Below are 25,856 nucleotides of genomic sequence, written 5' to 3'. Positions count from 1 at the left end.
ATTGGACAAATACAGCTTGCGACGGACATGCAACATGTCAATGGATCTGCTCTGCTCTTCTGTGGAAATATCGCCAAGCAAATCAGCTTTGTTTGTCTTTCATCTTCTGAAATATGCCACAAAAACACAGAATACTGTCTCTGCATCACGGCAGTTGTCGCGTTTGCCACCACTGTTTGACACTTTACCGGTTTCCCTCAGATGGGAAATGTAAAAACAGCACGTGAAAGTTTCAGCGACTGTACAAAACGCATGAATATTTAATGTGGTAAGCACTGAGGCATTATTGGTTTTCTGTTTCTAAACAACTTTCTTAAACATTCTAACACCACATCGTTTCTTACTGAATACTGTATACGCAAATGCGGTGCTAAACCTGCTTCGGAGCAGGGTGTCATAACCCCGGGTAAAAAGTGGTGCTAACCCCCTTTCGACATTTCAAGTGTGAAATGTTGCTTTACCCGGGGTTAAAAATGGGGTTTAGATTAAAGATAACCTGGGGTTATACGCAGTGTGAAAAGGCCTTAGGTGTCAGTGTAAGCCATACTGCGATATACTCCAAAAAATTACTGAGTGCACCTTTAAGACCGATTAGTCAACCTAGTCGTTCAGGCAACCCACTGACTAGTGGAATTTTGCACATCCCTGGATAGTCCTTAGCTTTACACATTAAATTGTAATTTAGAGCTCTGTGGTTCGACTACCATGAAACAAACCAGAATCCACAATGAGATCAATATTTATCTCAGAGTGTTTTTTTTTCTGTGTATTAACCTCCTCATCTTCCACACTGTCCTTGTATCCCTGCAGCCATTTGCGAGACAAGTTCGACACTTCAACCCCCTCCACATTCCCAAGGAACTGCAGAAGGCTCTGCCCTTCAAGAGTAAACCCAAACAGCAACAGCCCAAGGGCAAAACCCCATAGGACCTGAAGAGACCGGCTGTCATACGAGAGCCCCATGAGAAAAAGGTGAGAGCTGTCACATATGCTTTGGCTTTATGACTCACTGAGCTTTTTCACTGTCATTACACAAAGACACTTTTAATATCCACTATTAGTCTAAAGTTAATCCACCAAGGAAGCCTCCAGGGTGCTGGCTGCAAAATATTATATTTCTTTAATCCCTGTCCCTGGCAAATACCACAGACAGCTTGCTGGCCAATTTCTTAACCAATCCCCTTGAAATCCTCTTGCCTGAAAGATGACACAGGGGATTACATTTTTACATTATCTTAACCCAAGGTTAAGAGCCCATAACGCTCCAGTGTTTTGGTCAGTCCCCACTTGATTTGTACCTGCTATCTTTTTGTCAGCAGACCATTAACCATTAAACTCCAAAAAGTAGATCATTTGTTGGTCCTCACTGAACAGCAAGTATGTCTTTAGTCACATTATATCCTAACAAACTAAATGTTTTGAGGTTTGATTCTAGTGTCCATAATCTTGATCATAAATGTTGCAGGGCTCATTCCACATCTTATCTTATCCACCAGGTGGCAGCATTTCTCAGTGCTCTAAGCTCAGTCTACACATACAAGAACAAGGCGGCTCATGCAGAACATCATGCCAAACACAAAGAATTCCTGAAGTAGAAAGAGAGACAGTAGGCAGAGAAGCAGAATAGGCAGAAGGAAGAGAGAAAGAAGATATACCGTGCCATGGGACAGAAAGAAAAGAAGAAACTTAAATCAAGCCTGAAAGGAACATCCAAGGGTTTTTGAGCCCACCTCATCTCCTACCTGATTCTGAGAGACTATGGCTCCAGGCTCATTGGATCTGGGGCTGTTACATTCTTTGTTAGAATGTATGAAATATACCACAAACTCAATCCCCACACCAGCTGGGCTGTTGATGTTGCATGACACTTGAAAACTCCTTAAAAGATACTATTTCTTTCTATTTACCAGGCACATGAAATGGCTTGTGTGTGTTTTAACATTGTTTTCTATAAAAATAAAACTTTGTCTGGATAAAAGGGAAGAAATTAATGTTTGTTTTTGTCTTTAAATGACAGGGTAAAATGCTTGTAAAAATGCAATGGCATCCGCTATGGATTCTAAAGCAGTGGTTCTCAACTGGTGGAGGTTTGCTCTGATAAGGTCGCAGACAATGATAAAAACAATGCAAATAATAAAACACAATTGACCTTATAGTGAATAGTTTGTATAGTGAAAAGAATAAGCTTATCAACTTTTGAAAGGGAGGAAATGCTTCCCATACCTTTTGTTGATGTCATGGTCTGTGTGTCCAGTCAAACTCTGCGGTATTACAAAGCAAATTCAGCATACGTGCCAAAAAAGCAGATGCCAACATGGACAGGTTGTGTGACATGCCCTCATCCTCAAAATATGAGCAAAACTAAGCACAGCAAAATAACCCACAAAGATTTGTCTCAAACCTTGATTTGAAGCAACAACTGAGTTGGAGTGTATATTTGTGCTGCTGTGAGCTATTGACTCAGAGAAAATCCATTGACTGTTGCTGAGCTGACTTACAGAATTACAGTTTTGTACACTAAGCTGAAGCCAAGTTGATGATAAGCCTATGAATAGTGACTGTGCTGTGATATATCAGTATCAGGGATTGTATAGACAGATGTTCAATAGTGGGAGTGTCTTTATATGCTTAATCGAGATTTATTGATGTTCGCGATTAAACAAGTGACATGTTTTGGTTTCTTGGAAGTAAGAAGTCTTCAAGGATGCTGTGATTGTCCTGCACAACCAAGGACTATTGGCTTTAATTGACTTCTAAGTGTCTGGCCCAAAATTATCTCCAGTCTAAATGTTTTTGTTCTTTACATGTTTTTCTCAACTGGCAAGTGAGAGCAGTTTCTTGGAAGAGCTGTCAACTTTCTGCAACTAAATCGTAATTAAATGGTGTTAACTGGGGGCAAGCACTATAGTTTTTAGCCCCTATTGCTTTGATTTTTTTTCTTTTCTTATTATTACACTTTTGACTCCTATTCTATGGCAACAAATAAAACCGTTTGGACAAATGTTGTGAAATTTGGCATTTGGATATTGGTGGCTCCTAGTCCAACTCTAATAGCCTTAAAGTCATGTAATGTACCTGTCCCCCTTAAGATTGCTTGTGTCCACAGAAACAAATTTTTTGAAGTTCGGCCCTGTTTGCTCCCACAAATTTGTTTAATTCTCATGAAATTTGTCTCAGATTTTCTTCAGACCATTTTGCTGTAGCAGCGAGATTATTTTCTCAGCTATGCTTTTGTGTGCTGGCTATTACCCTGTCTTTTCAAATCAAATCAAATCACTTTTATTGTCACACAACCATATACACAAGTGCAGTAGTGGGTGAAAGTCTTGGTTGCAGTTCCGAGCAACATATCAGTCATGACAGTGATGAGACATACACCAATTTACAAAAACATCAGATTTACACATCACAGTTTACATATCTAATATACACATATTTACACACAACACAACACAATATACAAATAATAATATACAATGTACAGTATACAATGCACACAATATAGAATATTGTGCAGTATACAATACACACAATATAGAATACACATACAATATAGAATACACATTATACAATAAAAATAGTATATATAGTATATATAAAATATACAGTAGGTTGAATTGTACTGTATTGACATTCAGGCTGTCAGTTGATAGTCAGTTGCCAGTGTGTTGTTAAGAGAGAATATAATTTATGACAGTCCAGTGTGAGATAATAAGATTAATAAAGTGCAGTGCTGATGTATTTTGATTGTGGGAGATCAAGAGTTCAAAAGTCTGATTGCTTGGGGGAAGAAGCTGTCATGAAGTTGGCTGGTGCGGGTCCTGATGCTGCGATACCGCCTGCCTGATGGTAGCAGTGAGAGCAGCCCATTGCTCGGGTGACTGGAGTCTCTGATGATCCTCCGAGCTTTTTTCACACACCGTGTGGAATATATGTCCTGGAGGGAGGGAAGCTCACCTCCGATGATGTGTCTGGCAGTTCGCACCACCCTTTGCAGGGCTTTGCGGTTGTGGGCGGTGCTATTGCCGTGCCAGGCAGTGATGCAGCCAGTCAGGATGTCCTCTACAGTGCTGGTGTAGAACCGTGTGAGGATGTGGTGGTTCATTCCAAACTTACTCAGCCGTCTCAGGAAGAAGAGGCGCTGATGAGCCTTCTTCACAACGGCCTCAGTGTGGACGGACCATGTGAGTTCCTCAGTGATGTGGACACCGAGGAACTTGAAGCTGCTCCATTGGTGGTGATGGGACTGTGTTCTCTGTCTCTTCTCCTGAAGTCCACCACAAGCTCCTTTGTCTTGCTGACGTTGAGGGAGAGGTTGTGCTCCTGACACCAGCGTGTCAGAGTGTGCACCTCCTCTCTGTAGGCCGTTTCATCATTGTCAGTGATCAGACCTACCACCGTCGTATCATCAGCAAACTTAATGATGGCATTGGAGCTATGTGTTGCCACACAGTCATGTGTGTACAGGGAATGCAGGAGTGGGCAGAGAACACAGCCCTGTGGGGCTCCAATGTTGAGGGTCAGTGATGAGGAGATGTTGCGTCCCATTCTAACCACCTGGTGTCTGCTTGACAGGAAGTTCAGGATCCAGCTGCACAGCGAGCTGTTTAAGCCCAGAGCCCGGAGTTTCACATCAAACTTGGAGGGCACTATGGTGTTGAATGCTGAGCTGTAGTCTCAAAGCATTTGCTGAAGATGGGGGTCAGAGCAACAGGAAAGATACACCCTAAGATACACTCACACTTGCACGTAAACACACACCAGTCTTATCAATAGCTGGAGTGGTGGTGGCATAGTGGGATAAAGCACATAACTGGTAATCAGAAGGTCACTGGTTTGATACCCACAGCCACCACCATTGTGTCCTTGAGCAAGGCACTTAACTCCAGGTTGCTCCGGGGGTATTGTCCCTGTAATAAATACACTGTAAGTCGCTTTGGGTAAAAGCGTCTGCCAAATGCATAAATGTAAATAGCTGATGACAATCGGAAACACTTTCTTGACTGGAAATATATAGGTAAACTGAAACTGCTTTTCCCATGTTTTTTTTTTACCGTTGTCTTATCTCGGTTTCTCTGCCTGTCATCCTGCACCCCCCTGTAAAGCTGTGTTTGTCAGGGCTTTGTCAGTGTCACTAGCTGAAATAGCTCCTTCCCCTTGAACAATGTGCAGATTAGCAAGGTCAGCCATGCACTTCACAGGAACCTGATCCTCCGGTACTCCTCTGTGTGAAAGTGCGGGAAGGCAGAGAGCTAACTGAGGTGGTGATGTTGATACTCAGGGACATGGAACAGGCAAGATCATAGTGGGGCACTTTTATCTGTCTGTAAGTTGGAAATCGGTGAGACTGACGAAAAGACTAGCACTTGAAACTTTATTCACTGTGATGCGCTTTATCAATGTGTGCAGCTTGAAGCTTAAACAAGCTTAAGGGACGGTCACACTACACTGTTCCATTAATACTCGTGTGAGTGTAGGAGAGCGAGAACACAAACATATCCATAGATGTTTCATCTTTTGCTGCGTACCAACAAGGAGATATAAAATACCTGGATTAATGGGAAATACATCAGCGTCCCCATTAATCTCAATGGCAGTTGCTTAGCTGGTGCAAGTAGCCTCAGAACTATGCAACCCAGAGACATTTTTTTCCATGAAAGTCACCTGAGCCGTTAATGCCATGAATCTAATCACTCTATATTAGAACTCCTTGCAGTGTGTCATGTATATAGAGTATATATACTTTATGTATATACAGGTGCATCTCAATAAATTAGAATGTCATGGAAAAGTTCATTTATTTCACTAATTCAACTTAAATAAATTCAATGCACACAGACAGAAGTAGTTTAAGTCTTTGGTTCTTTTAATTGTGATGATTTTGGCTCACATTTAACAAAAACCCACCAATTCACTATCTCAAAAAATTAGAATACATCATAAGACCAATAAAAAAAAACATTTTTAGTGAATTGTTGGCCTTCTGGAAAGTATGTTCATTTACTGTATATGTACTATACTTGGTAGGGGCTCCTTTTGCTTTAATTACTGCCTCAGTTCGGCATGGCATGGAGGTGATCAGTTTGTGGCACTGCTGAGGTGGTATGGAAGCCCAGGTTTCTTTGACAGTGGCCTTCAGCTCATCTGCATTTTTTGGTCTCTTGTTTCTCATTTTCCTCTTGACAATACCCCATAGATTCTCTATGGGGTTCAGGTCTGGTGAGTTTGCTGGCCAGTCAAGCACACCAACACCATGGTCATTTAACCAACTTTTGGTGCTTTTGGCAGTGTGGGCAGGTGCCAAATCCTGCTGGAAAATGAAATCAGCATCTTTAAAAAGCTGGTCAGCAGAAGGAAGCATGAAGTGCTCCAAAATTTCTTGGTAAACGGGTGCAGTGACTTTGGTTTTCAAAAAACACAATGGACCAACACCAGCAGATGACATTGCACCCCAAATCATCACAGACTGTGGAAACTTAACACTGGACTTCAAGCAACTTGGGCTATGAGCTTCTCCACCCTTCCTCCAGACTCTAGGACCTTGGTTTCCAAATGAAATACAAAACTTGCTGTCATCTGAAAAGAGGACTTTGGACCACTGGGCAACAGTCCAGTTCTTCTTCTCCTTAGCCCAGGTAAGAAATACGACAACTGTAGCCAAATTCAATGACATGTCTGTGTGTGGTGGCTCTTGATGCCTTGACCCCAGCCTCAGTCCATTCCTTGTGAAGTTCACCCAAATTCTTGAATCGATTTTTCTTGACAATCCTCATAAGGCTGCGGTTCTCTCGGTTGGTTGTGCATCTTTTTCTTCCACACTTTTTCCTTCCACTCAACTTTCTGTTAACATGCTTGGATACAGCACTCTGTGAACAGCCAGCTTCTTTGGCGATGAAAGTTTGTGGCTTACCCTCCTTGTGAAGGGTGTCAATTATTGTCTTCTGGACAACTGTCAGATCAGCAGTCTTCCCCATGATTGTGTAGCCTAGTGAACCAAACTGAGAGACCATTTTGAAGTCTCAGGAAACCTTTGCAGGTGTTTTGAGTTGATTAGCTGATTGGCATGTCACCATATTCTAATTTTTTGAGATAGTGAATTGGTGGGTTTTTGTTAAATGTGAGCCAAAATCATCACAATTAAAAGAACCAAAGACTTAAACTACTTCAGTCTGTGTGCACTGAATTTATTTAATACACGAGTTTCACAATTTGAGTTGAATTACTGAAATAAATGAACTTTTCCACAACATTCTAATTTATTGAGATGCACCTGTATATATATATATATATATACACACTGTATATCTCTTTCAGGCTGTTAAATTAGTCCTTTGAGATTTTTTTTTTCTATGTTGCTTGCAAAAAAAAAAAAAAATCAGAAAACTGTAAATGGCTATACTTTTGAATGGCTTTTAAAGGAAAAACATGTTTTTTGTCCACATAATGCTGAGTTACAGCTTCTACCAGCATAAGCTGATGCTAACCAGCCAAACATTGACCCACAGTGTACCAAAGTTCAGGTTCAAGCAAATCCATATTGCAAAAAGTCCATATCCATATTATTGCATAATTTGACAAAGACTGAAACACTGATATTTGATCTAAATATCATCTTTTTACATCTCAATAAGAAGACAAACTTCATAGCTGCATGATTTGCGGTGTTGCGGGTGAGTTTACATTTTTAATTTTTTTTATTATTTATATCTTATTAAAACAAGTCCTGAAGTATTATACATCATATCCTGTTACCCATATTTGTTGCAGGGTCCGAAATAATCTCAAATGCTTTAAGTTGTGTGATCACCCCTATCACCTACAATTACTGAATAATCAAATTGTGGGAAAAGCTTGACCAACCACAAATAAACCTAAATAAACTCCTCCTGGAAGAACAGCAGATCATCAGCCAAAGACATCAACATCAGTTCTGGGACAGACAGTCTCAGCCAGACATTAGCAACCTAATTAATTCTCTCCATCAAATGCACAGATGGAAGGACAGGTGTGCTCGCCACGTCTACGTAACTCTTGCCCCATGGGTTCTATGACTGCCCTGTGAGCATGTTTGTCAGCCATGTTACACGTGTAGACTACTATTCGGAGAGCAGAAAAAGGTTCCAGCAAAAAGTTTTGGAGTAACAAGACAAAGTGTCTAAGAGGGTTTTGCGCCATTCCGAATTGAGAAGGCTTTTCAAATTCCAATTTAATTGCTGAATTTGAATTCGAATTTGAATGAAGTACAATTGAAATGAATTTAAATTCATATAACTATGATGTGAGACATGGAAGAACCAATGAGGTTTTAAGTTAACAACTTACAGTACCTGCCATATTGGGTTTCAGTACTGTTTATGGATTTGATTTGAGAATCAATAACTTAATTTGCAGTCTGTTCATCATTCAAAGTAATTGTATACCTTCAGAAGTCTTTATATTTATGACGCAGGTGTCACGTGGACTACTTTTATGATACTTTCGAGTGCTTTATTAAACGTTAAAGTACTGCCATATACTGCCATGGTATTGAATTCAGCCAACCGGACAGTCAAATTTGAGATTTTTTTGTGTGTTCTGCAGAAAGAAAGTCAAATGGATTTGGAGCGACATGAGGGTGAGCAAATGACAGAATTTTCTTTTTTGGGTGAAATATCCCTTTAAATAAAATAGGCATGTTTTGAAAGATGGGAAAAAAAGTTTATAGTGTTATAGGCCTTACAGACAGACAAATAAATGGATCTGTTTTAAATGCTACCTATAGAAATTTGAATTTAATTTACATACGAAGAAGCCTTTTTTATTTTGTCACACATTTATACATTTTCACATATACAGTGTAAGGGTCAGCCATGATACGGCGCCCCTGGAGCAGATAGGGTCAAGGGCCTTGCTCAAGGGCCCAACAGTGGCACATTGGCGGTGCTGGGGCTTGAACCGCCAACCTTCTGGTCAGGAACCCAGAGCCACCACTGCCCCATACATTGCAATATATATTTAATTTAATGAATGAACTCATTTTATTCACCAGGGTGGAACACCATTTCATTTTTCAGAATGCTGTAATATACCACAACATTTTTATTTTGTCACAATGACATGAAAGTCTTCTGCTGAGTGATTTGTTGAATTTCTTTGCAATTCAGTTCAGCAAATTCCTCTTCCTTTCATTCCAGTTCAAGTCAACATCAGTGGGGTGAGGCCAATTCAATACAAATTTCAACTCATGAATTGAAAGGGAAGTATGTTTTTAAATTTAGACTTTGCTCAAGCCTAGCATTCTGAGCTTACCTTTTAAAAGTCGATGAGGTCAGCTAAAGTGGCGCACAGGTTCTGGTCAACACCTAAGAAGCTGTAATAATCACCTGAGGTGTTGATGAGGAAATGCTTGAAGCCGGAGGCGGTGTGATAGGACACAGTGTACCCCCAGATCCTCTCACTCACTCTGACCAGGAGAAAGCCCTCTGTGGCATTCATCACCTGCCATGATATTATTCCTGCAGAAGTACAGAGAGAGGAGAGAGGTGACTGTGAGAAAGACAAATGGTGATTGAGGAAAAGCCAGAGACAGAATGAGGTGGAGTGACAGATGGGTGGAGAGAGATATGCAGTGAGAGTGCAGCTGTGAGTACCAGGAAGTGCAGGTGTTTTGCTGTGATCTTAGAGGGGCGCTGGCACTGCTCTCATGTGGCCTGGTCAAATAGCATCACTCAGACACTCGATAATCTTATCAATGTCCAATCACAGGCCACTTTTTGTGGCTCCAATCAACCTGGCACAAGCTGTGAATTATCGAGTCTGCCTGTCTGACTCTTCCCCCCGTCTGACTCTTTTATTCATATTTTCTCAGTGTAAACAATCTACCTTTTTCCTAAGTCCCTTGATGCTTAGCGAGAAATATGAGCGTTACTTCCGTTGTCAAGTTAACACAGCTGTTGTTGTGGTGTACGTCAATTCATTCTTTCGTTGTGGTGTTGGGATTTTGAGGAGAGCTTGTATGATTTTGTATGGACATACATCAATCACTGTATCAGTGTGTTACTGAATGATAATAAACTGCTAAAAAGTCATAAAGACAAAGAAAAAGAGAACAAAACCGGCACGCTGTTTCTCTCAGATGCAGCTGAGATTTAATCTAAGCACAAACGCAACATTTCGAGCAAAATTATTGGTTGTTTTAGTGAAATACCTTGTGCGTGCTTGTCATCTTGTCACCCTACATGTTCAAATCAGACAGACACACTGAAGAGCTGTGAAGTTATCATACTTGGGTATGTAATCACTTTTTCAAGTTTTCCGATCGGACGGTTATTTCCTTTTAAATCCGCATGAAAATGTAAACTTTTGTACGGTGGGTGATTGACTGGTGAGAGGTAGTGCTTTGGACGCACCAGGACGCCATTTTAAACCTCAAATGCGATGTGGTTTTTGACTTCCTCTGTATGTGTTTTTTGTGATCCAATCACAAAACATTTTGTACCCCGTTTACAACTATATTTAGCACTGATCTTTGCGATTGGATCATCTGAAACGCATCTTATTACTAGCTGTAAACAGGATCTTAAGATGACTGCAGCCAGAGCTAGGGAATGCTATAGAACGACTTCCGGCGGAAGACCCACCCATATTCGTTTCCCCCAGTATGACCCCCAGGAAAAAGGTAGATATCTTTCCCTCATTGCAGCGATTAAACTACTGCTTGTACCCATTAAACTATGATGACTTTTCATGTGGAGGGATTTCTGCCCTTTTGTTCCATTCTAACTTCTTAGTCAATTTCCAAAACAAAACAATAAAAGCCTGTAACACTTCTCAGTGGAAGGAGGCGAGAAGCAGATTTCCTGGTTCAGGTAAGTGTTTTTATTTTCCTCTTTGCGGCAGATACACACTCTCAGGGCTTTTCCGTTGTTCAATAAGTCAGTCTGAAAATACACAAACTACTTCACAAAACAAACTCTCAACTTTGCAGTAAACTCTTCGCTCCACAATAGGGTCTCTGGTGCCCAGACTCTCTCTCGTCTACCTGCGGTGTGGCTCTATTTATGCCGCTCTCCCCGTGCTCACTGAAATTAGAGACAGGTGTTAGACATAATTTAACTCAGGTGTAAGCGCCCTTACTGCTTTCTCTCTCTCCGGAGAGATGCTTGACCATGCCCCCGCTGCCACATATCCCCACCACCCGACTCAGGCCAGCGGCATCCGGCCTGCCTACCACTCCCCCCCATTCCTGGAAAGGAAGTCGGCGACAGCCATCTGCGCCCCCGGTCTGTGGACCACCTTGAACTTAAACGGCTGAAGAGCCAGGTACCAACGGGTGATCCGGGCATTGGTATCTTTCATGCGGTGGAGCCACTGGAGTGGGGCGTGATCGGAACAGAGGGTGAAGGCCCGCCCCAACAGGTAGTATCGGAGAGTGAGGACCGCCCACTTGATGGCGAGACACTCCTTTTCTACGGTGCTGTACTTGGTTTCCCTCAAGGAGAGTTTACGGCTAATGTACAGCACCGGGCGCTCCCCCCCACCACCTGCGAGAGTACAGCCCCCAGCCGCCTGTCTGAAGCATCTGTCTGTAAAACAAAAGGGAGAGAGAAGTCAGGTGAATGTAAAAGCGGCCCCCCGCTAAGTGCAGCTTTAACTTGCGTGAACGCCCGCTGACACTGCTCCATCCACTGGACCGGGTCTGGAGCTCCCTTTTTAGTGAGATCAGTCAGCGGGCTGGTGACATCCAAATAATTAGGCACGAACCTTCTATAATAGCCAGCCAGCTCCAGGAACTGTCTCACCCCCTTTTTGGTCTTGGGTCTCGGGCAGGTCGCAATCGCCGCTGTCTTGTCAATTTGGGGACGCACCTGCCCGTGGCCCAAGTGGAACCCCAGATACCGTACCTCCACCCGTCCAATCGTGCACTTCTTTGGGTTCGCTGTGAGTCTCGCTCGGCGCAGCAATCTCAGAACTGCCCTCAGATGTTGCATGTGCCACTGCCAATCATTGCTATAAATGATGATGTCATCTAAATAGGCAGCGGCGTAAGCTGAATGTGGTCTAAGGATTTGGTCCACGAGATGCTGAAACATAGCCGGGGCTCCAAACAAACCGAACGGAAGTGTCACAAATTGGTGTAATCCAAACGGTGTGGAGAAGGCGGTTTTTTCACGGGAAATTGGTGTCAAGGGGATCTGCCAATAATCCTTCGTCAAATCCAATGTCAAATAAAATGGAGCAGTGCCCAACCGATCGAGCAACTTATCAACGCGAGGCATTGGATACGCATCAAATTTAGACATCGCGTTGACTTTCCTATAATCCACACAGAATTGTACAGACCCGTCGCTCTTAGGCACTAGAACAACTGGGCTGGACCAATCGTTGTGGGATTCTTCTATTACCCCCATATCGAGCATTGCATCCAATTCTTCCCGAACGATTTTCTTCTTGTGTTCGGGTAATCGATAGGGCAGCTATGTACCATGACCACCGGCTCGGTCTCGATGTGGTGATGGATGAGGTTTGTACGTCCCTGTAGAGGGGAGAACACATCCGCAAACTCCTGTTGCAACCTAGAAACCTCCGAGAGTTGACTCGGTGAGAGGTGGTCTCCTCAAATGACCGGGGTGAACTGTTTATGTTTTGAACTCACCTCCAGTCCGAGCTCCGCCTTCTCGGGAACTACCATAGCCAACATCATGGGAACCGCCTCCCTCCACAATTTCAGGAGATTGAGGTGGTATATTTGACGTGCGCCCCCTCTATTGGTTCGCTTCACCTCATAATCGAGATCTCTCATTCGTTGTGTGACCTCAAAGGGTCCTTGCCACTTGGCGAGTAATTTAGAGCTCGATGTGGGAAGCAATACAAGCACTTTATCTTCCGGTGCAAATTCCCTTAGCTGAGCTCCCCTGTCATACAGTCGGCGCTGTCGTTCTTGAGCTTGGAGCAAATTCTCCTGTGTTAGCTGCCCCAAAGTGTGGAGTTTTGCTCTAAGATCAAGAACGTATTGAATTTCATTTTTACTGTTTGAAGGTCCCTCCTCCCAGGCTTCTCGCAATACATCAAGCACACCGCGTGGGCGTCGCCCATACAGCAGCTCGAATAGGGAGAAGCCAGTGGAGGCTTGCGGGACCTCTCGTACAGCAAATAACAGGGGGTTGAGCCATTTATCCCAATTTCTAGCATCGTTGTGCACGAACTTATGAATCATGTTTTTGAGGGTTTTATTAAATTGTTCCACCAGGCCATCCGTTTGAGGATGATACACGCTGGTGCGAATCGATTTAATACTCAACAACTTGTACAGCTCGCATAGTGTCCGTGACATAAACGTTGTGCCCTGATCGGTGAGGATTTCTTTCGGAATCCCCACCCGTGAGATTATTTTGAAGAGTGCCTCCGCAACACTGTGTGCTGAGATGTTGCGAAGAGGCACTGCTTCCGGATATCGCGTTGCATAGTCCACTAGGACCAATACAAAGCGATGTCCGCGTGCTGACCATTCTAATGGCCCGACGAGGTCCATTCCAATTCTCACAAAGGGGACCTCGATCAAGGGAAGAGGGCGCAATGGCGCTTTTGGGGTGGCTGGTGGGTTAACCAGCTGGCATTCACGGCACGCCGCACACCACCTGCGAACATCGCCGCCAATGCCCGGCCAATAGAAGCGGGCTATTAGACGGTTCAGTGTTTTCCTTTCTCCTAAGTGACCTGCTATGGGATTATAATGAGCCACCTGGAATACCATTTCCCGACGGCTCCGTGGAATCAAAAGTTGGGTTGTATCCTCTTTAGTCTGAGCGTCCTGCGTCACTCTATACAACCGCTCATTTATAATCGCAAAATAGGGTTATGAAAGGATGATGTCCGGCTGGAGTCATTGACCATCGATGACTCTCACATGGTCGAAGGCGTGTTTGAGGGTTTCGTCTCGTGACTGCTCCAAAGGGAAATCCCCCTCAGGGAATTCCCTGAGAAGGGGAGGGGCTGCAGCCTCTTCCCCTCTCTCGTCATTATGACGTGGAGCTGTCGAGGACGGCCCTGGCTCCGCCTCCCCTGCCAGAGCATCGCACATTTCACATCTCCCTAACTTCATACAGGACCCATCCGCGCAAATTCCCTTTAATAGAACTCTAAAATCAGGCCAATCAGTCCCCAAAATCAGCGGATGGGTGAGGCGGGAACTAACCGCGGTCTCCACTCTATACTTTTCCCCCCGAAATTTAATCATCAGGGTCACCACCGGATACTTGTGAATATCCCCATGTACACATTTCACCTTCACCGTTTTAGTTGTGACCAATGCCTCGGGTTGGACCAAGTGTTGGTGGATAGTGGTTTGATTACACCCGGTGTCCACCAACGCTTGGTGAGTACCCCCTTGACACTTACTGGTGTCCGGTACGCTCCGGCCCGGTCGGGGGCAGCCTGTGGGAGGTTAGAGACCCGCACCACCGTCCCCAGCTCCATCAGAGGGCACTGATCCTGGAAGTGGCCCGGGTCTCCGCACTTGCATCGGTGGGCGCCCCCCCCCCCCGAGGGGGAGGGCGGCGGGGCATTGGGATAGGGGAAGGTGTCGCCTCCCTGCACCCGGGGAACTGGTCTCAGGGGCTGAAGTCCTCCTCGTCTGCGTGGGGCAGGAACGGGACCTGGAGAGAGAGCAGAACGAGAGGGGAGAGGGATGAGACAGAAGGAGGAGAGAGAGTGTAGGAGGGCTCTTCCGCCCTCGGGATCGCCACCATGTGGTCCTCCGCAAGCCGGACGGCTTCCTCCAGCGACGCCAGGTGGTGGCACTGGACCCACTCCGCCATCCCTTTTGGCAGATGATGTATTAACTGTTCTAGTACCACCTGGTCGATAATCCCGTCAACGTCGCGGTCCCCCGCTAGCAACCATCTTCGGCAGGAGTCACGGAGCCGCTGGGTGAAGGCAAACAGGCGGTCGGAGCTCTCCAACTTCAAGCTCTGGAAGAGTTGACGACTTTCCTCCGGAGTCCGACCAACCCGTTGCAGGATGGCTCTCTTTAAATCTCCGTAGGCTAGGAGACTTGTTGCTGGCAGTTGTTGAGCCGTGATCTGGGCTTCCCCGGACAACAGTGGGATAAGTCGGGCCACCCATTGGCCAAGCGGCCAGCCCCAGATCTCGGCGGTCCACACAAACAAATCCAGAAAGGCCTCGGGGTCGTCCGCTGTCCCCATTTTCTGTAATGCGGGTGGGGGTAACGGCGTGTGAGTGTCCGGGGTCACGGCTGGGGACGCCTCCTGGCTGAGGAGGCTCCGGATTGCCTGCCGGTCCTCGGCTTGAGCGCGTAGGAGCTCGACAAACCGGCGATCTTGATCTTGTCGGAGCTCAAGCAGTGTTTGCTGATGGCTTTGATGTAGGCCAGCGAGGGCTTGGAGGATCTCCGCCAACTGGGAGAACTCTATGGGGCGACTTTCATCCATCTTCAACCAAACTTAATCCCAGGTTTCGGCACCAGTGTAAGGGGGTTCAGTGGAAAGGAGGAGGCGAGAACCGGCTTGACAACTTAAATAATAATTTAATAAACAACTTAAACAAAAACACACCACCATAAACACACAGTACAGCTGCTTGTAATTCTCTTCTCTCGACCCCTCCGCGTTCCTGGGGGACGGCAGGGCACTCCTCCGCCCCTGGCAGTGGCTCCCTCACTCCAGGCTGTCGGGGAGTCCCGTCCCCACTCACCTCACGGATGGCGGCCGTTCCCCGCGTCCGGGTGGTCGGGCTACTCCGTCCCCCGTCGGATGGCAGCGGCGCTCCCCTGGGTGAACGGCAGTGTCGAGGACTCTGCGACGGGAATCCCTCCTCCTTCCCGGGTTTCAGCACCAGTGTAACACTTCTCAGTGGAAGGAGGAGGTGAGAAGCAGATTTCCTGGTTCAGGTAAGTGTTTTTATTTTCCTCTTTGCAGCAGATACACACTCTCAGGGCTTTTCCATTGTTCAATAAGTCAGTCTGAAAATACACAAACTACTTCACAAAACAAACTCTCAACTTTGCAGTAAACTCTTCGCTCCACAATCGGGTCTCTGGTGCCCAGGCTCTCTCTCGTCTACCTGCGGTGTGGCTCTATTTATGCCACTCTCCCCGTGCTCACTGAAATTGGAAACAGGTGTTAGACATAATTTAACTCAGGTGTAAGTGCCCTTACCGCTTTCTCTCTCCCCGGAGAGATGCTTGACCAAGCCCCCGCTGCCACAAAGCCCTTTCACATTACTTGAGTAAGCATTGTCCAATGCATTAAACTCTATATGGAATGAAGCATCAGCTACAGGGTTACCCCAGGGAATGTTTGTAAGGTACATTTACTGTAACTAGTAATTGTCAACATGTTACTTTAACAGGACAAAAAGGTTCAACTTCGCTCAGGCTTGGTTGCTGCCCAGCCTGAAATGAGACTGGATCCTTTCATCATGTGCTTCAGAACTAATTAAACTAATTAAATGTCACTAAGACCTTAGCTGGAACAATATCATAAGATTTGTCACAACTTCACAGAAACGACATCAGGGGTTAGATATGGGCTACTGGAGATCACAGAGGCCAAATGAAGCCAATCACTATCATATTTTTTAGTAATGCCCTCTACTTGTTCCCTGTTGGCAAGATATGCAAAATAATTAGGTAGTTATCTTCGGGTGGTAATTCCTTTAAATAGTGATACAATGCATTTGGGTAACATTTATTTTGATAGGAGCGGCTAGCAAAAAGATGATCACATGAAAATGGTTAAAACCAGAGCCACTTACATTTGATGATTGGAAGATACAATTGTCATGTAGGGAATTTCCCCATGTGGCCAATAGAAGTCGCTAGGAAGTTGGACTTTTATTATAAGGACATGTTTTGGGGTCTTGTCTCTGTTCTGTTTCGCTTTATTGCTCCCTGGTGTGACTCATTTACCCAATTAGTCTTTGTGTATGTAATGCCCTCATGCTCTCCTTGCCTTTGTCAGTGCTTGTCCTTTATAGGCTGCAATGGTTTGTTTAGTTTCATTAAAGCTGCTCTTAGATCCACTAGGTCATGGGGGCTATGTCATGTAGGGACTTTCCCCTAGTGGCCAATAGAGGTCGCTAGGAGGTTGGACTTTCATTTTGAAGCAATATTTTGTCTCTGTTATCTTGTCTCTGTTCTGTTTCCCTTGATTGTTCCCTGGTGTGTCTTGTTTATCCAATTAGCATTTGTGTAGGCTATATAAGGTCCTCATGTTTTCCTTGTCTTTGTAATTCTTGTCCTATAAAGGCAATCATTTTGTTGTTGTGTTCGTGGTTTTTGAATTCTCGTGTTTGGTTTCCAGTGTTTCTTGTGTTTGCTTAGTTTCATTAAAGCTGCTCTTAGATCCACTCCCTTGTCTCATATTTCTACACACTTTATAACAATACACAATAAAGATATAATGGAAAAACTTGCTTTTTCTTGAAAGATTCAGACAGAAGAATTGTGATCGGACTGAGTATATTATATTCATACTGTCAGATTTTCATTCAACTGTTTGGAAAAAAATTATGGATCGTTCGTTGAGTTTCACTCAGGAATCTATCAACTTATAAATCTTAAGTTATAATGTATATAGTTAGTGTTAAATGAGGGAGAAATCTATTAAATCTATGTAAGTTTATGAAACCTGAAATCAGGATTAATGTTTTTCATATATGGTAACAGTTTTTTAACCATGCCATTCTTTCGTTGCTGTAGGCATATTAATCTTGATTAATGAATGTATTTTTTCCCTGACTTTTTTTTAAATATGTAGCCAAGTGGAGAAATTTAATGTAATTTAACTCTGGTCATAAATTGGGTGTGGCCCCTTTAAGACAGGAGCGTTGTGACACCAGTGTTTTGCAATGCCTGCTTTCCAGTACTCTCTAGTGATGGAGATGTAAGAGCATACGTGGTGCAGGAGAGCTCCTGGTTTTGTTCATCGGTTGAGAATTCTTTGGGATGCTTATGGATTGCATGTGTGGAGTTTGACCACGTTTGGTGCACACATGTGTAAATACTACTGTATTTCATTGTACCTTATTTCATTACCGTTTTTCATTCTACAGTGCTTCATTTTGCTAAATTTACCATTTATTTATTTTTATTTATTTTTTTAAATACAATATACAGCCATCAGAATAAAACCCCAAAAATATATTTTTGTGTTCTGTGGTGATTATTTTCAACCCACCGGCTACAAACAGTATATACTGTATATATATATATATAATCACCAATAGCATCCCGAGATGGTAAAATTTTATGAATTCTTGTCAGTCGGGTCTTACTGAAATTTGAGCAGAAGAAATTTGTGTAAATTGTTCATAAATGCAATCTTACCTTAATTGTCAAATTGAAGTGAATGTGACAAACAGTATATGTGACATTCACATAGGAGAGGTTTTACAAACTATTTCCACACAGATTTGTTCTGCTCCTTTTTAATTAGTAAGGCCAGATGAATACTTTTTTTTATTTATTTTTTTTATGTATCAAAGCAATCGGCAGGACTTAGAACTTCTGTTTTAAGCTCAAATACCTGTTTTTATTGTCTACTATGGACACTTCTTGATTTCTTGCTGCGGAAGAAATGTGATAAATTCACCCTTCCATTGAATGAATGCTTTTCATGTGGAGGTCAGAGCGACGTATGACTCTTTTATTGAAGCAAGTCATATGAAAGGGCCATTATGCAAAAAGAGATGTTGTGCAAAAAAAAAAAAAAAGGAAAAAAAATCTATTGATTTAGCTGTCCCCACCATGGAACCAGGGTGTGATGGAGTTGCTGCTTCGCTCGCCTCAGTCTCTGCTCCTCTTTAAACCAGCAGATGATAGATTCATGAGAGTTTGGCCTGGGTGGACAAATCCAAACTGGGCTGAATGGAAATAGGAGAAAATTGCACAATAATATGCTCATGCTCTGGAACCACATCAGAATATTGAGTAAAACAGCTTTTAAGACAGAAGGTAAAAACATTTGGGGCAGAAAGTATAATGTAACCTGGGCAGCAGGTGTTGCTTGTATCCATACATTTACATTAATGAACCCTCAATATTTGGACAAGGAAATAAATACAAGGGGAATGGTCTAGATCATTTATCACTGCTTATTGATTTGATCATTGATTTTACCATTCTGTGAGCGACTGTGTCACTGGACTGCTATAACGATGGTTTTGTCTGCGTTGGTAATGGACCGAAGTAAGTGGGCCAGCACTGGCTGCTGTTGAATGGCTGGTATTAGCCGGATAGGCCTGATGTTCGATGACTGTGCCGTAGCGTCGGTTGTGACCTGAGCTGTTCAGACGAGTCTTATGAAACAGTTTACTGAGCCCAGCCACCAGGCCCTTCTCGATAGTCTGCAGAGACTGGCACTTGTTTTCATCTCTAGCCCACCGTGCCTTGCATTTCATCTCCTCATCTGCCGCCTTGGAGTGTCACACTGTGGGAAGCAGAGAAAGATTTGAGTAGAAATAAGCTGCTTTATATTAGAGCAGCCATCTACTCATTTTCTTTCCTATTACCTCTGTTTCTCTCACACTGGTCCTGCCATTCTTTGTCATCGTGTTCGCTCCTCTTTTCCTCCTGCTTCAGAGAGATGTACTGCTCCTTTGCTCTCCGCTCCTTCATTTGGCGGATTTCTTCCTCACCTGTCTGTCTCTCTTCCTCCTCAAATTTCCGAGAAAAAGAAAATGAATCACCTTGGTTAGCACAAAGGCACAGAAGTTTTCACTTTAGATTCCTTTAGTTGTCCCATTTTCAGTGTCATTAAACATGCAATCTTAATGATTAATTTGGTGGACAGTGTCATTAACCCAGACCTCAGCACTCTCAAATCCATTCAAGATCAGCCGTACAAATGTTGGCCTTGTTTCTCAGAGATCGCTATCTACATTCTGCAGGGTTGCCAACTTTTAAATAATTCACTCTTAGAACATGGAACACATAGTAATTAAGCCTCTGTCTCTATTATGAGACCATATTTAAAGGCCTTTTTGAAGACTAGATGAAAGAACCCTTTAGTATTTGACCTCTTGGGCAATGTTGTCACAATTGAGGCAGTGAGATATACATACATACTGTCACACAGTATGCAAAAAGCTGTGCGGCAAATGAGTAGAATGTCAGAAAACTCAATATTCATGGTACAGGAGGTGAACAATATGGCATCAGATTTACAAACACATTTAAAACACATAAAAAATAATATAGTGGAACAAATATAAAAAATCAGAAAAATGAAAGCAAAATGCAAACAAATTAATGTTTTCCTTATATATACTACTCTGATTTTTGCTCTCCCTGCCATTTTTTTTTTTTTGCTCATATTTTCATGTTTTGTTTGCGCACAGTGTTTTTTTGTGCTTCTGTTTCCAAGTTTCATGCAAAACACTCTAACTGTAACATTTGGAATCACAAGTGGAGAACTTGGAAACAGGAGCAAAGAAAAAGAGTGTATAAAAAAATAAAATAAAAATAAAAAGTAAAATATGAGCAAAATATTGCTTTGTTTAAATTTTTATGATTTTGCTTTCATTTTTCAATTTTGTTCAAAATAAATGTGTTTTTAATTTTATGATTTATGTTTTTTTTTTTCTGCGACCGTAATACATTTGACGTAAAATTGACGCCAAAGAAAAATACCCCAATGACATAATGAATCTGCTTGGATCCTGCAACCAATTGAGACTTGAATTGTGAGCTAAGAAGCTGCCATATTTAAAAAGTTGGGAAAAAATGGTGGAGAAACCACACGGCAGTGCTATCAGAACAGGAAATTTGTTCCTTGTGGTTAAACTGTACTTGTTTAAAATCTTTGTAAATTGTTTTTTTGGTTGCTGTTAGGAGGATGTCAAAGGACAGTGCCAACATGGTGGATGTAGTATGTCTGGGAAATGTATTTACACTATACACCTGCATACATAAAGAACATACTTCATCTACAGCCAAGAAGTTAATCAAATTCAGTACATACTTTGAAAGTAAGGCAATTAGATCCATGCTTTGCCCATTTGATTAAGTTTTGATTAGAACTGTGTCGCCCTCTCAAAATATCCTTTTTTGTTGTTGCCATATATTCAAAAGAACTGGCGCACCAGTCAGACCCACCTTCAGCTCCTCTCTAATGCAGTCTTCCTCTTCTTCTTGCTTGGCTGCATTTCTGTCATTCGTCTCCTCTCTCCATTTCTCAGCCACGAAGTGAGCCTTTTCCTTCGTCATGGCATCTCGAAACTTCTTTTCAATCTCTGCCTCCTTCACATGCCTCAGGAAATTCAGCAGGGGATGAGTGATGCACTTTCCATCTCTCTGTACTTCTATCATTATTACTTTCTCTCAATCTTTAGCTGAATTGCATCTTTCACTCTTTACCAAATCTTATCATTTCTAGTCTCTCACAGCCTCCCCTCGACCCCTGTCCCACGGATTTCTCACCGGAGTTCCTGTGCCTCTTGCTGGGCCTGCATCAACTCCTCCACAATGTCTTCAAAGGGCTTGTCCCCCAGGACTTCCCCCATTACCCACACCAATCCCTCTCCATCCAAGCCCAGAAGCCACTGAATGCCTCTGTGTTCACCTGGGCGTAGACACGAAAGGGAGAAAGTTTGATGATAGCAAGCAAGGAAAGCATCTTCCATCTACTTTCTAAACCTATCAGTGCATATTCAGATAAGATAAAGACAAAATAATTTGAATAGCGTGAACATAACGCAACAAGATAATGAAAGTGCATTTGAAAACAAGGGGACATTACCTGTCATTGCAAAGATTCAATCAGTGACACTCTTTTATTCAATCATACATAGTTTTAAAGACGCGTCTTTTTAAAGATGCCTTTCCGTTTGTATGTTATTCCTGGTTGCGGTCATTATCTCTCTCCTTCTGACGGTCACGATCGCTGTCTTTCGTGTCTGGGCGCTGCCTACACGGAGATAGCGTTCATGGATGGGTCATGTACTCATTGCGAGAACATGTCCATGGCAATGATGAGGTCGCGGCTCTTCGCCCTGGTCCTTCTACTTATGGGTATGAGGCCAGCGCGGCTAGCACTGGGGGCAATTTGGGGACCCCAATGGGACCACCTCCGCCGGGTATCCCCCCACGGACCTCCCATTCCCCAGCACGCTCGTCTGTCCCGATCGGGCTTCCGGATGAGTCCGCCAGCTCGTCTCACGGCGAGTTTGACCTGTAGGTTTACATTGTCCCTGACGGCCAAAGCCTACGGTGCCGCTGGACAAGCCGCCTCCGCCCTGCACACCATGGCTTTCCTGCAAGTCCACCAAGCCAAGGCGCTAAAGGAACTGCGCAAGGGTAGTTCCGCCCCGAGATTGATGCAGGAGCTGCGCTCGGCAACCGACCTCGCTCTCCAGGCGACGAAGGTCATGGCGCGGTCTCTCGGGCGGGTGATGTCCACCTTGGTGGTCCAAGAGCGCCACCTTTGGCTCAACCTGGTCGAGATGGGAGAGGCTGACAAGGCACGGTTCCTTGGCGCCCCCATTTCCCAGGTTGGCCTGATCGGCGACACCGTCGAGGACTTTGCCCAGCAGTTCTCGGCGGTGAAGCAGCAGACGGAAGCTATCTGGCACATCCTGCCCTGGCGTGGCTCAAGATCCTCTTTTTTTTGGGAGAGAAAAAAAAATAGAGGATAAGAGGCCACGACTTGGCTAGCCTGTCTCTATCTTTTGGGCAGTTGACTTGTCCCTGAAGGGCTGTTCGACACTCATAACAGCGTTGGGGGAGGTTACGTGTCAACCTGGTGTGCTGGCTATGAGGCACACAGTAGTCTGCCCACCACACACCGCCAGTTCACGTAACACAGTTCAGCCAATTGTGGCGTTTCGTATAGGGACCCCTAGTGTCACTACATCGACACAACGTCGAGTGAGTGACAGATAGGGAACATCATGGTTACTTGTGTAACCTCCATTCCCTGATGGAGGGAACAAGACGTTGTGTCCCTCCTGCCACAATGCTGAACTACCCGCTGAAATGGCCGGACCTTATATCGGCTCCTCAGCATAAAACCTGAATGAGTGGTTGCATACCAGCTCCTTTTATACCCGTATGTTCGGGGGAGTGGTATGCAAATACCACTCGCCAATTTTCATTGGCCTTTTTTCAAAGACCAGAGGTGTTTCGGGCTCCCAAGAGTGACCCCTAGTGTCACTACATCGACACAACGTTACACAAGTAACCAGGACGTTTTTTTTAATGTAATCTTGACCAACCATTTTTGAGATTTCTGTGTTTTCCCATTCAACTAGATAGGAGCTGCACTGTCATGACTAGAAATATACTGCCATGAACATTCCAAAATGGCCGACAGTGAACTGACTTGCTAGAAAGACTTTGGATATACTGATTCATGACATAGGGAGCTGTTTCAGACACATGGGGTGTTTCTCAATTCTAAGAATGCAGATAACGGACTTGTTTTCTTATGAAGACCATCAGTCTTGCCAAGCTACCTTGGAAGAATGAATTTGGAAGGACAGGAGGACGTAGAACGCATCTTCCTGTTGCACAATTAACTGTCACAGAACATTTGAATCCAATGAGAGAACTTCGGGACTCACACCAGTGACAGCATTAATATCATCACACCAGTGAGGTTTTGCAGGACTAGTGACACGTTAAAAGAATAAAGTCTGTAAACACTCGTTTTCTCCATGTTTATTACTGTATTAAAATGATGCCCAAAAAAACAACAAATGTTGACGGAGTATAACGACTTTCACGAGCCGTCAGACTTTCGCAAGCTTACACCGGGAAACTCTTGAGGAAAAAACAAAACAAAATGATAAATGTCCTTTGCCTGCCACCATAGTACCAAGTTCTTGCCCATAAGTCACCATCCAATTAGTGATGGGAAGATCAGATAATTTTACTGACTTGGATCTTTGAGTCTCGTTCAGCAAAATGAATGAATCTTTATTCAAGTCATTTCGTTCATTTCGTTCATTTGAGCAGAATTAAATGAAAATATAATATTTTCAGTAGCCAAATCCCCCCCAACACGTCTACTCACACAAACTTTGATTATAGTACCAATAAGGAAAATATTATAATGCAGCCAAGGACAAATTATGAGAAACAGAAAGATTAGTTCACCTCTGGAATCTTCTTGTCCGAGTCGGCTGTCATGTGACAAAAGAACAAACGACTCGGACCTGATGACTAGAGAAGTTAACTAATAATTTCTGTTTCCTGTGTGAGCAATGCATAGCATTATACGGCTGTCACATGACAAAAGAACGAATGACTCTGACCAAAAGAATTGAAAGGTGAACTAATAATTTCTGTTTCCTGTACAGCACCTATGTGGTTTTCACGTAACAAACCTGAGGTTGTGCAATGCGCATGCATGGCCAACACAAAATGAACGAATCACTCTCTGAGACTACTCGTTCTTCTGAGTCACATAAAAGATTCATTCAAAATGAATGAATCGTTCATGAACGACCCATTACTACATCCAATGCATCCTTGAATTCAAGGACACATCCGGGTAGTTTCTTGCGTTCTCGGTACTCGGTCCACGAGAACGTAAGAACACAAAAGAACGCACATCGAGAAACAGACATGGTCTCACTCTTTCTCTCACAGAATCTGTGAGGAAATAGTTTTCTCAGAGGCTGTGAATGTCACATTGTATGTCACAATAACTACTTTAAATGGCAAAATAACACCATTTATATGCAAGCAATTACTTAACCAGGTCAAAACTTGTCTTGTAATACAATTTGTATGCAAATATGTCTTCATTTTGCATTATACGGTGACCTCAAAAATATTCAGACGCTTTTTGCTACTTAAGCCACACTTGAAATGTATGAATTGTATTGCATTATATAAACAAAATATCAAATCAAATGCTATCTGCAAACAAATTCTGCATTTGAGAACTAATTTCTCTTATAACTTCATTAGTTACTTTTAACTAACTGGTCTCAAGGTGATTTTTAATGGATGTATGAAGTAAGGTGTAGTTCATTACATAAATAAAGACATGTTTGACTAAGTTTGACAACCAGAAAATGTCTAAATACTTTAGACTTGATTTTGAAAAGTACATTGATTGTTTCATTATTTAAACCTGAACAAACTTTGTGTAGTGCTTTACTTGAAAAAAATATGCTTGTGCTATCCTTTAAAATAAATGGCACATATTTTGTTATTTAATGCAATGACATTCATACATTTTTTTGTGTGACTTAAGGGTCCAAATTTTTTGGAGCCACTGCATTTAAATACAAAACTTTAAGCATGATTAATTCATTATAGCAAGTTGAACAAAATTAACTGTGAACTCACTCTTCTTGTGCACAGCTGGTCTGGGTCTCTGCTCTCACTCTCATTCCAACGTCGCACCTGCTCCTCTCTAATCTTATAGAAAAGGATCTGTTTCTGTTTCTTGTTGAGCTCAGCCAGCAGGTCAGGCTCAGTGTACAAATCCTGTACATTTTGCTGCATCATCTTGACAGTGATCCTGTGATGGACAGATGTAAAGAAAGATCAGCAGGTTTATTTCCCTCCTAAGTCTTCTGATCTGAATACCTTTGCCTAGAAAATACAGACTGTAAGCCAAAGTGTCTGAGTCCTTTACAGGATGGTCTTCACTGACCGAGGAAGGCCCAGGATGTGCCCTGAGTAAAGCCTTTTTTTGAGAGTGGCATAATTACTCTGTCATCTTTTTAAAGAGCTCTGTTTGTTTGCCTGTTTTATACTTCACATGTCCTTTATCTTTAGTTCTCCCTCCTGTATTGTTTCCCAGCTCTTGAAGTATGGTCTCTCTCCACTGCTAACTTTCTGCTATGATGAAATAGGGTAAGGCCAAGTCCCATATCTTTAGTTCTCCCTCCTATATTGTTTC

General features: G+C 43.2%; 2 pseudogenes; one reads left to right on the top strand and one right to left on the bottom strand.

The window, feature by feature from the left end:
* The window catches only part of LOC127426810 (ribosome biogenesis protein BMS1 homolog), a 42,413-nt pseudogene extending 39,421 nt beyond the window's left edge, over positions 1–2,992 (top strand).
* Positions 2,993–4,552: 1,560 nt separating this feature from the next.
* On the bottom strand, positions 4,553–25,459 carry LOC127426809 (SH2 domain-containing protein 4B-like; annotated as a pseudogene).
* Positions 25,460–25,856: the final 397 nt, after the last annotated feature.

The sequence above is a fragment of the Myxocyprinus asiaticus genome, chromosome 36, assembly GCF_019703515.2.
Source record: "Myxocyprinus asiaticus isolate MX2 ecotype Aquarium Trade chromosome 36, UBuf_Myxa_2, whole genome shotgun sequence".
NCBI classification, from domain to species: domain Eukaryota; kingdom Metazoa; phylum Chordata; class Actinopteri; order Cypriniformes; family Catostomidae; genus Myxocyprinus; species Myxocyprinus asiaticus.
The sequence above is the reverse complement of the archived record's forward strand: the minus strand, read 5'-3'. Positions and strand labels throughout refer to the sequence as shown.